This window comes from Ptychodera flava, chromosome 1, assembly GCF_041260155.1.
Source record: "Ptychodera flava strain L36383 chromosome 1, AS_Pfla_20210202, whole genome shotgun sequence".
NCBI lineage: Eukaryota > Metazoa > Hemichordata > Enteropneusta > Ptychoderidae > Ptychodera > Ptychodera flava.
Genome location: NC_091928.1, coordinates 12118676 through 12132025, shown reverse-complemented (window position 1 = coordinate 12132025; position 13350 = coordinate 12118676).

Genomic DNA, 13350 nt, shown 5'->3' with positions numbered 1-13350 from the left:
AAGCTTTTCAAAACGTAAAAAAGGGCTTATTTGAACTATTCATCAGAAGTGTGTTCACTTATCTCTGTTAAAGAATATGGAAAACAGTGTTGCCAGATAAGGAAAACTTTCATTTTCATCGATACTACTAGACGCCAATTTCACTAATTCTCAGAGAAGAACAACAACGGTGATCATTTTAGAAATCTCAAAATTATTTGTCAATCAGGATTAACTAAGTACGTGATAAATTTCCTTTGAACTTTGTATCAACTTGCTGTCAAATATCGGAATCTCAAACCATTTAGTACAGTTACCAAGTTCAAATTTTGGCATTTTTTAGTTCTTTTTTTTTTATTTCAAATACAAAACTGGTTACTATTTAATACACTTGTTTATTGCGGAATCACATGTAAAGTAGTTTCATCATGGTAAATTTGAAACTCTTAGTTCCTTCATCAGAAACACAGAATTTTTCGTAAAATTTTATGAAAGGAAGTACGCCAAACCGAATTTTCTGAAAATTGATATTTTCATTTCAATAAGATGTCAAATTTTTTTTATTCTGTCATTTTTTAAAAGTGTATGCTGATAAATGGTATGACATCCACAAGTGTAAATATAGGGATAAATCTTAATGTTTGTGGCTGAAATTTCCAAGTGGTTTTGCTGCTTCAATTTCATTTTTTTGGTTTGGGTATTTTTTTCTTATCAAGTGGTTGTGGACAATGTACAATCAACATTACGTGATGAAAAGTTTGTAATCTCCTGCAAGCAGTGTTCAAATCAAGTTACATGTACAATCCACACTCCATTATCCAACTCCAAGTCACTCATATTTCATGGCACCGACAAAAAAGTGAAAAAAAAATCCGTGAGAAGCAGACGCTAGAGGAGACACTGTTCAAAGAAAATTTCAGTAAAAGATTTGAACGTTATGTTTCTTATGTCGTGCAGTTCAACTGAAGTTTTTACGTAAAAGGACAGGGGGTTGTCCTGTCTATGGCTGCGCATATGGGACCCATATGACGTGCCTGTTGCTATGCACAATGTATCCTAACATCCGTTGTGCATATCAAAAATTTCAAAATGGTGGCTGTACCGAAACTGGTGACCGCGACTGAAGCATGTAAGCAAAGGGACACAACCAAAGTTTATTTGGCAAAGTCTTGCAGTGATTGGAAAGCTACAAAACTGGTGAACTATGAACATGCATCAAATACTGTGCAGCCGCAGACAGGACAATTATAACCCCTCCCTTTGACTGCTACAAGTTTTTGATATATACGCTATAATACTGTTGTAAATCATTTTCACTAGTGCGCGTACATTGACTTCGATGACACTCACCATTTACCATCTTCATGTACACTCAGTTTTGGGCTATTTGTCTGTAACCCTGCTTTTATCATTGTTTATCCAACACAGTACTTGAAGTTTGGCAAAAAGGTATGAGGTACTCTGCCTTGCTCAGTTTTGACAAAGTATCTTACACCAGGTATTGTACATACACTGCAATATGAAAGTGTTCATATTTCAAATACATTTCATTTGATGGACATTTAAAACACCATCATCACAGAATAGTAGATTTATCTCATCACAACCTCACTTTTGATCTCAAGACACTATAGTTTTTGTCACCGCAATTTTCTGGTGCAACGAAACACATCAGTAACAAAAACTAGTGTGTTGAGATGGTAAGTCAAGTTTTGACAAATTATCAGTTCCCAACACAGATGACTTTCCATACAGGTAGCAAATTTATCGCTCTAGGTGTTCAATATACTATCAGAAGCCTGTTACAAACGCAGGGCTTAATATAGACTGGAAGGTCCGTCGCACGAGGGCGCTTCTACAATAGGTTCCTCGAGGACAGTGTGGGAGTGTCCTCACGCGACGAACCCCCAGTCTTGGCTTACTCTTACAGAGTGCCAAACGAGGACAGATCACTGTTTTTTATCATAGACAATGTGTTTTCACACAACATGGTATACTTGTTCAACGCATTCATTTTTCGTTTAAAAAATTAACATCCTGCCAACAAGTAGAATCAGCATAGCAAGACAATCAGATATGACCTCACTGGCCAATCACAGTCAGTTAATAGGCCCTGGAATGTGAATCACAAATCATGATTACCCAACCCTGGTCACGGATCCAACATAGCTTAATTTACACATGTTCCAGGGTTGAAAAAAGCTTTTTCAATCAGTGCATTCGACAGATTTTCGTAAATGCCACATGTCGATAGCAAGAAAATCAGCTAGGAATGACAACCTATTTCACTCAACTTGCACAGTGTAGACAATCGAATGGTAATCACATACTACTAAATTGAAAGCGTATGAACAAAGAAAGTCCCATGTAAAATCAGGATAACTTTATGTGATGCTTGCTCTGAGTTGCAAGAGTTCTGAAATAATATTTGTGTTTTCCTGAATCTGAATCCATCTCTGATCCAAGAACATTGTGCCAGTCCGTTGGTCCAATTTTGCTGTTGATTGAAAGTATAAGAAACATGCACTTATCACACTGTCAAATAATTTGTTAGCGACATCTGTCAGACTTTGTGTGATACTTTTTTCAGATACAAGAATTTTGTATCCTATAATATGATATCACTTAGAAGTTTGCAATATTGCAAAATTACATTCGTTGTTTTATCTAGTGCCTACAGTATCTCTGACAATCTCACCTGTACATATAGTTGTCAAGCTTTTGCTAATCATGTTCATTATTTTCTGATTAAGCAGTGTGTAGTTACTCCCATTTCCAGAATTTTCCAGTTGTCTGCTCTGTAAATATGTTTTTTTTGATAGAAAATAAAGAGATTTTACCCACTCAATATATTTACATAGGGTTCTTTCTCAATAGTTTTCATTCAAATTTCTCGACCAGCACTCTTATGGTGACTAGAATGGTTGTGTCAGAATGTTTGTATCTGATCTTGACTATGTTAGTAATTGGGGAGTATGAAAGTGTCATTGTTGAGATATCATATGATGAGGACAGCTTGCTTTTAGGTTGTTTCACATGTAGTTCAAGAATTTACACAGGTTTTATAACAGTGTGTTTTGTAAGGAAGGCTACAAAATGATAACATTGGTACAAAGAAATAATTGTGAAGCATATTTATACAGTTATAACCCCTGCGTAACAGAACCTAGAAAAGCACCCTAACATTTGCACATGTAATGTGCTAAAACATTCCCTATAACTCTTTCCAAATATACCTATGCATAAATCTCATTCTAGTCTCAATGCATGTTGGCTGCTATTTGTACACTTTCAGCTTGTAAACAAACAAATTTTAGATCCATTCTGAGACACCAAGGCTTAAATGGGCAGTCTTCAATCCCTGGTTCTCGCATTAGTGGTCGTTGACATTATGTGGTTATAGTCCTTTGTTCCCCTTTGAAAGTTGTGCACAGTTACTAAATTTTCTCAGAGATAAAAGCTGATACAAATCTGTCCCTTTAAGATTATATATTGACTTGTGATTGCAAAAACAGTACCGGCAAAATTGTATCTACATCCTCTATGGTTTTGAATCAATTCTCCTGAAAGAAGGACAACTTTTTGGCTTGGGAGTGTCAGTCTCATGCAACAGACAGTCAAGTTAACCATTTTCTCTATGTTCTAGCCAGTCATTGATTTACACGTGATGACACCAGACATGCAGGCGTTCATTGTCTTTTTTGTAATAAAAGAACCGAGCTGAGGCAGTATTCTTTCCTCCTATGTTTTTTTTCCGTCCACAACAACTCTCCAAATATCTAAGGGAAGTGGTTTCCCACAATGGCACAAAACAAGTTTTTTTAGAGAATTTTCTTGTATTGGCCACTATGGTATGAAACACCAACAAGCCACACGAGGAGGGTGTATGGAATCTTGAAGGCATTTGCTCACAAACATCCGACACCATTGGCATTAATTTGGGATAATTGGATTTTCATATTTTTGCAAATTTCTCAAAACTGTTAGGTGCCATCGAGCTGAATGTTGCAATATTGCAAATTACCCATAAAAACAAGTGTGTATTATGAAAAGAAAAGCAAATGAGATAACATTTGTTGATTAAATCGACATTACTTCACCATCCAATTATCCAAAATTAGTTCCAATCGTGTCATCCAGACTCATTTGTAGCCTCCATGATGGCATTACTTTGAAATCATTCTCTTCACAAATCGCCCGGGTCTCAATCCATCATAAATTTACGTAGTCTGGGATTATCTCAGTCAGTATCCTTATCTTATCTATAGAATCATTTTCCTGGCATTGATAGTCATGAGAAAAGTCTATTGTCTACGGTACTGTACTACAGGCTCTTGTTTGTCTATCACTTTGATAAAAATTTACGGCTCTCGTAAAACTTAGGTTAAAACACGATTGGAACTAATTTGGGATGATTGGATGGTGAAGTAATGTCGATTTAATCTACAAATGTTACCTCATCTGCCTTTCTTTTTATAATACACACTTGTTTTTATGAGTAATTTGCGATATTGCAACATTCAGCTATATGGCACCTAACACTTTTGAGAAATTTGCAAAATATGAAAATCCAATTATCTCAAATTAGTTCCAATCGTGTCGGTATTACTATAATAGCTTTTAGTGCATTTCTTTCATTTAAGTGGGAAACTTCAAAAATGTGAGATAGCTGTTCCAATTATTCCAATATTTGATTTAAGATTGGAGACAACTTGAATTTTTCGGCAAATTTAACAAACTTAAGAGAAAAGGTTTTTTGCTGAAAAAAAGATAGTTCAAGGTTCATTAAAGATTGTATGATGAGTATCATTTTAGTTCAATTGCATTAAAGTGTGACTACAACACCTAGAGGAGGAACTTAATTTATATTTCAGTCTGTGAATGTCATATATGCCATGGAATACATGTAAATTTTATACCACATTATGGTGTTGTATTACATAGCCTATTGCTGCATGCTATACCATTGCTGACGAGTCGCTTCCTAATAACGTAAGCTTAATATATATATTTTCCACATTTTGTCACATTTTGTGCACACTCGAATATCGAAAGTAAATTTGTCTTTATACTTTTTGAACATTAAAGTTATTCCACCATTAATAAAGCAATAATGTACCCCCTCCCGGCCAATACTGGCCGAAAGCAAACTTTGCACGACTTAACAATGGAGTGAAAAGTTTCCTTGCGTCCATAATTGGGGGGGGGGGGGTTACATTATATCTATTAATTTATAGTTTTGGCAATGCTAGGGAATTGTAGAAGTAGAAAACATCTTTGGCCACAATGTCGGACAATCAGATACATTATCAGTAATAATCAGGAGCAGGATGGCTGCCAATATCCACTGGTATTGTCAAAGCTATATATAATCACGAATAAAGTCAAGTCTACAGTTTTGAAGATCAGAAACTCAGTCATTCTGGATGGAATTAATGTTACCCTGCAATCATATGTTATGCAATTCAAATACTATCTATCTTCATGGATGAATGTATTTTATTTAAAAGAGAGTGGACAATTAAAGGTATACTGTCAGCTGTTCCAATTTTACCACAGTTACCATGGAAAGAGAAAATCTCACCAATCACAGATTTTAAGCGGGTGGCCGCTTTTCAAAAACAGCGCCCTCACATGGGCATTTCGAATACCAAGGAACGCCCCTTTGACCATATATGGGCATATTTAGATTACAGGTGACTGTATACGATTGTATGACCAAGATTTCACGCCTTTGTTAGACTTGAAGGTATGCGTCTCTTGAACGTATTCCCATAATGATATTATTCAATTCATATTTCCCTCTCACTTCTTTCACTCTCAGAGGCTACTTTTTAGCCCAATACCTTGCACTTTAATCGTTTACTGAACATATTCTCAGGTATGTCTATACACTATGTTTGTTCTACCTTTCTAGATAGCGCGCCCTCCCGCAACACTTTCGTGTCATATTTCATACAGTCAATACCTGTTCAACAGTAAGTAGAATTACCGGTAAGTTCTCTTGCAGAACTTTCGTCTTGAAACCGTATGAACTCGAAGCCAGCTCTTTTCATGCTTAAATAATCCAACATTAAACGCTAGAATAGTAAAAAAAACCCAGTAAATCCGAACCATAATGGTCTGTTAAAAAATTGAACACTGTGAAAGCGAAAATTGATTCTTCTGTCATACAGCACTCAAAAAAGTCGGAACCTGGAAACATGTTACAACATGACCTGGTTGTCAAAAAATGTGTACGAGTCAAGCTTACAGAAAGAACGGATAAATAATCAGATGACATAGTAATTCTGCAAACATATGCTCCTAGTTTTGTTTTGTTTTTTGTTTTTTTGGTTTTTTTTTTTTTGGGGGGGGGTGCTGCTTGCTTGTTGCCTTTTTACTTATGTTTGTACATGATCAACATTATTACGGTAAAGTTGATTTTCGATCATAACATGCATACACATGTGTGAAGACGGTGACCCTGTCCCTGTAGAACGCAAACAATATCAGAGCTCAGTAAGTTGCTCGGTATTCTACGACATTATTAGTCCAAAAGCATATGCAAACTATAAGCTTATGTATTGCGGATGAACATAGATCTAGCCTACAACAGGTAAGAAGAAAAATCACAAATGTTGGTCTATGGACTTTCTGGTTTTGGTTCTTACAAAACATGGTGACGTTTCCACCTCTGCTTGTTCTGTGTTCTCGTTGGCTGATTGTCGCTTCATTAAGGATCGACTAACGAGAAAGCAAAGTACAAGCAAACGTGGAAATTAGCGTCGCCGCATCTTTATTATTAATCAGATTGGGGTATTCAGTAAAGTGTACTTGTCCGACCGCATGGTTCGAGTCTACGGGTTTTATCACAGTGGGCATTTTGAACTTGACCTCCTACCTGGTCAATTAAGAGTATCTGTTCCTATGCTCTACTATATATGTTCTACCGTATGCAATGCAATGCACCGACATTTGTCTGAAAACACGTACAGACCATACTGCCATGAGGACACGGTCGGTCAGACATCTGTTCCTTCCTTCCATACATACATACATACATACATACATACATACATACATACATACATACATACATACATACATACATACATACATACATACATACATACACACACACACACACACATACATACACACACACACACACACACACACACACATACATACATACATACATACATACATACATACATACATACATACATACATCAGTTTAACATTTAATGTTTTCACATGCATGTTTTGTACGTAAACATGTTGTCTTTTCAAATCAACTCTGACCTGAGTCTACGTCTCTGTCTTCACTTTTTCAATGATTTCAATTTTTAACAGGATCCCTATAAAAACGGGGCTATTAACCTCATTGTTTGGCGTTTGGCTCCCCGTTCAGTAATAACTTTAACGAGACTAGAACGAAAAATAAAAAGGGTCTGAAAGTCTGACTGTAAACTAAAGGCAGAACCTCTGATTTAATTACGTTTTCTGGGCCGCTTAGGTCAAACCCGCACCCGTACTGAAAATTTTCCATTGCCTATAGCTAAGTAGAGCACGCCCGGACCCTGTCCCACTTCCTTGGTGACATGGTACCTAATGTCCTTTTTACGATGAACCTGCACCATTCTGGCACGTTCCTTCACCAAGTATGGTCAAAAGTGCACATTTAACGGTACATGTGGGTAAACTCATGACCGTAAGTAACACTCACATCTTGCATATAATGGCGGGGTACACGTCTTGCAACGGAACGGGGCAGGCTGACTTCTGGCATGATAATACGCTCAAACAGCCTTGCCCTTGCGTGACCTTATGGCTCTGCAGAAAGCGGGCCAATCACATCGAAGCTGTATAACGGCGTTGTTGTTGTTAGTGCGTCACTGAACCATGCTATTATGCATGTGTTCGCGAACGATCGCCCAGCGCGATCTCGTATTTTCGCTAAGGGAACGGTCATTCTGTTTTTTCGGGGGGTGGGGAAACAGGTACAGAAGTAGACAAAGCTACTGTCAACTAAAATAATTCATCCTGTTCTATGAAATAATTTTACTGAGCAGGAGTCAGACTCCGCTGAAAGGAGTCAAATTGAATGACGACGTCACAAAATGGTGCTGTAACGTATAAAGGTTGTTTTTGTGTAAATCGCTGTGTAAATCTTGTTTATATGGCCTCAGTGTCTTTGAAGATTTTCAGAACATTTCTACGTACACGTAATATTTTGAAGTACATTTCAATTGTGCATTGAAAAAGTGAATAATTATTGTGGTTTACCTATAGATACAGCTCATGAAAATGAAAATTGTTGTGACATTTTGTCTATTTTAAAGTTTAAAGATACAAGGGTTAAATTATTTATATAGTCGAACACCAATAAATTGCAGCATACATCCACATGTGAAGGCGTTACGTAATTGTTATTTTTAATATCGGAGAGAAATGTCATTTAAAATATAATCTAAGATCCAAAGCATAAAATCAGTAAATAATACTATTACACCTCACGTATTATCCAGTTACTGTGATTGGCTGAGCCTCACTCACGTGATATAGAAGAAAAAGTGATAGAACATGACTTAGGTGATATAACCCTGTCGCGTGCACTGATATGGCCCTGTCTTGTGAACTGATATAGCCCGCTACCACATAGGCGTTCTGGAATACAGCGCGTCGTTTCTGTGCGTACCACATCATCTTGAACATTCGCTTGGTATTTTCTGTAGAGCAGTGTCTTTTGAAAAGGTGACGTACAAAAAATTAGCTGGACTGGAATTAGGCGACATTTAGTACATTATACGAGAAAAGCTTTAACAACACTGTCTTCGTTTTAGACCTTCAACTTCATGAAGTATTGCGATCGAGCCGCCGCATCAAATGGAACGTTTCGCTGTGGCGAGTCTCGATCGACACTCGACTGCATTCTGAGCAAAGTTTCGAAAACAAAAGTGTCTGTTCGGTGTAATAAAGTTGATAACACATGCAAGCACGGGTAAGTCACGATTTGTTGCCTGCCCTCGGGCTGGTGCCCATGCGGGCAACAAATAGTGATCTTTCTCTGCTGGCGTGTGTTATTACTGTTATATCATGCATTGTTCAAAAGATTAATAGATGGCTGCATCGCTTGTCGTCTTATTATCCTGCTACATGTTGATGGTGTTCTCAACATAGGCCGACATGCGACGAGTCGACAACTTGTAACCAAAGGTGTTTTCAGTGTTTTCAGTGTAAATATAGCATTTAAAAGAATTTTGGGCAAAAAAAAATTTCGGCGGGAAAGCTTTTTGCATCTACCTTCCTATTATGAGTTGAAAAACTTCCCCTCACCCTCACAATTTTCCCTCTTTCTATCTCCCCTCCCCACTACCAAAGCTCCCCAGTGCCAGGGTCCGAGCTCTTTCTGCCTCCCTCTTATCATTCACATGGTTTTGTCTTCCCATAAAAGTGTGCTACCCGTCAGGTTCGCGAGCACTTTTTTCCCTGACCGAAAAATATCGTTCATAATAAATTTTACTCTCAACATAGTTTTATGAGATCGGTTTTTTGTTACCGTCAAGGAGTTGATATTATGACGACGTGTTGTTTATCTTAGATGAACCCGCATCGTATAGCAGACGTGCCCCCATCGGATTACGTCACGGTTTTCCCGTCGTTCGTTTTTCAAGTTGCTGGCCGTGAAAATTTAACATACAATTTTCCCGCCTACTGACATGAAGGATGTGTCCTCTTTCCCTCCAACCGACAGAATAAAACTGAATAAGTGCCATAACCACTTATGAACACCTTTCCACACAGCTTCATTGGCTGCCCCCGGAGTGGCTGGAGACCCTTCGATACGTATCGAATTAACACGGTTGCTTGCAGCCCTACGATACGAGTATGGTGAGAATGTCCGGCTTTGGCTATGCCGCCTCCCAACTCCGCGACGTAGCCAAAGCCGGACACTCTCACCATACTCGTAGAGCTAGATTGCTTGTATCGAATTATTTCTAGGTGTATGTGTAGCCGACAATTCTTGTAATCGCATTTCAATCTAAGTTCAGAATGTATGACTTTATTCATGTGTACCAAGTGTGTCTAAGAATTTCCAGGCGGTAAAATTTCATTTATAGAACTGCACAAAGAGGAGTGACTACACTTGCCATAAGTTTTTTTTTTTTGACTTTATGAAAATCTGTGGCGTTTAATCTTTCAGCTAATTGTGAAAATATTATCTCTCTTTTCTATATTACTGCGTTATATGATACATCTGGTGCTGTGCAACGCCCTCAATATTTCTAAGCCCTCCCCTGTACGATGTAGTGACGCTCCCTTGCAAATCACGCGCGGGACATTGACGTAAGCAAGTGCTTGCACGTCAAATCCCAGTGACGGGTTCGGTGTCACTGACTTGCGTGGAAAACATGTACAACAATGTCATGGACGGGTAGTAGATCGGTGTATGATGCATAGGGACCGGGACAAAAGCGACATTGAACTGAGCTGTCGTCATGCGACGGTACAATGTCAATTGAGTTCAGGTATGACGTCAGCACAGTCACATGATTTACCCGTGGACTGAAACGAGGACAACATGTCTGCACTGTTTACACTTGTTCTTTCTTTATAAATTATGATATGAATTTGTCCGAAGACAAATTTGTGGAGTGGAAGAGAGATGCCGTTTGTGAGAAGGAAAGATGGTGTTTCTAGAGATATTTTAGCTGGCTGAAGCTTAAGGTGTTACTTTTATTTTCGTTTCATTTGGAAATTAAGCAATGCAAATTTGAATATTGCCCATTTAATCGGTCTCTGCGTTGAATACCGAAAATCTGGCCTGTCATGTTTTATAGTAATTTGTGGTTGGTAAATACTGTAAGGACTTTTATATAAACTTTATTACAACGATAATCGTTCTTGTTGTTTCTCTATTTGGTAGTGTAGGTTTTACGTTGCCGAACATAATCTGGAATTTGTATTTTGCAGAAGGACGGAAGTCGCTGTCGCACGCACAACAATTCTCGACTGCACTGCTGTGCAATGTGGCAGCGGCTTCCTTCCTGTTCTGTAAACTGTGCTCGCATAAAATCGAGCTCTCTATGGCGGCTCGGAAAACCTACAGTACTACCAAAATATAGAAACTGCCGTACGCGCCCAATTGTACTGGGAGCGCTCCTTCAGGGGCGGTAGTTCCACAGACTGACGTATTGAAATACCGACAATCAGGCCGGGTCTGTTAAAAGTTGTTCGGTACGAAAAGTCCGGTACGGTTAAGGCTATGTGAACTGGTAGTTTTCCGTTGTCCATATATATAAACATATCCAAGAAGTGTACGATGCCGGTATAACAATCGGGAATCGGTTATAGGATAGCATGGGTTGTACAGTTTCTCTAGCCCGTAAGCTATGGCGAAACAAGCATGCGGCGTTTACAATATCATCCGTAGCTCGTTATCTCCAACAGCGAGCGAGAGAATATATTCCGAACGCTGGGAAATTTACGATAAATCACCGGCCCGTCTCCTGTCTTCCCTCGGTCCGACTTCAAGGTTTCCCTTTTCTTCGCTTTTTCTTCTTTTCCGTCTTCTGTCTTCCCATTCCCACGACTTTATGAATGAAGCACTGTCGCTGCCTTATATATATAGGCTCTGTTGATTTGCATACACGACAATCCAGTCACTGCTTCTAACCGGTTTACGCGCTCAGTAAAGTTGCACGTATTTCACGTAGCAAGTCGTCCAGAGGTCAGGAAACCCCCTGTTTACCATATATGGAATAATGATGCCCGTATAAGGTCGTTTTCCATTGGTTCTAGACGTTTCTCGACTGGCAGGCTATAAGCATGTTAATGTTTTGACGTTGATGCAAATTTTTCTCGTACGTCATAGGGATAGTCCTGACGACATAGTAGTTGAACCAATCAAAAGCTTTGATAGGAAGAGACAACAACTATTAGTAACGCAGTGTTTGGTTGAGCCTATGTACTCTGAACGCTGGATTTACTGCGCCCGAGATATTTATTTTTCGTGTAAGTTGTGCCTAAAAGCTTCCTTAAACACAATAGACTGCTTATAATCTTACCATTTTAGTTGAAACCTTGCCGATAGAAAAGTTACACCCGTTGTTGCACTTGCAAATGAACGATCAATACTTGTGTGAAGAGGGGGAGTAGGCCATTTCAATAGAATCGCCATAACCACTGAGTTTCAGGGAGCTGCACAACTACCGGGGAGGGCGCTAATAACTGCATCAACTGTGATCTATCCAGCTCAATACACTTTCTTATAGACACTTGTTTATTTGCCATACTGTTTCTTATCTATTTATACTTACACTGCTGATCTGGCCGGGCAAGCCCAAAAGCCACGCTAAGCTCAAAACAGGAAGCGGGGGGGGGGGGAGTTGCATAGTGCGCAGTCAATGGGGACTTTGAGCTGTTCAAGCATTGACACATAAACTCACCTTTCAGTGTTTGATAGAAATTGGTTAAAATAAAATGCCCCATGATCATCAGGCAAACGACCTTCAAACAGAATTATTTAAACTGTATCTGATGCTCTGCACTATACTGAAACTTGTCTTACATTTTCAGGAAATTTCATAGGGTACGAATTTTAATAAAAATAAAACTCATTTATCTTGTGATTTGGTTTAATATGTTTCTCCCGTTAACCCTTCATACTAATTACTCGGTCATGTCGACATGGGTTACAATGCTTGTGCGATGCTGCCGACCTCTTTTCAATTCAAAGGTGCGCGTGGGATGGTCGGTAGACCCAAGAATAGTCTGCGGCACAAATTAAGAAAAATGAATAGTGTGTTTGTATTACTTCTGTGTTGGTACCACGACGATATTTGTTCTGTATTTATTTATTTATTTATTTATTTATTTATTTATTTATTTATTTATGTGATACTTGCGTCGCCGTTTGGATACCATCAATTATATGAATGAATGCATTGAAAAATCCCTCAAATTGAGGGGTTTTATCCCTGAAATGGATGCATACACACATACTCACACAAATGCATATATATATATACATATCCTATAAATGTCGGAAATCTTCAAGGTGTAAAACAGGTAGTGCTCAATACCTGTATGGCAGAGCGATTTACGGTAAAAATTGATAACAAGTAGAAAACAGGACTGAGACGTTACTCAGTTTCACGCTACATGTGTTCTCGTCCAGAGAAAATTTTATCAAATCAATATTCATGTAATTATTACACATTAAAAGGATCTTGTTGAACCTGTTTTCTGCAACACAATGATCAAAGCATCGATGATTTAATATGGATATTTTAGTAGAACATGATTTGAACTAATTTAGGAGAATTTGATCTTTATATTGTTAAAATTTCTCAAAAGTGTTAGATGCTCTAGATCTATCTAAAG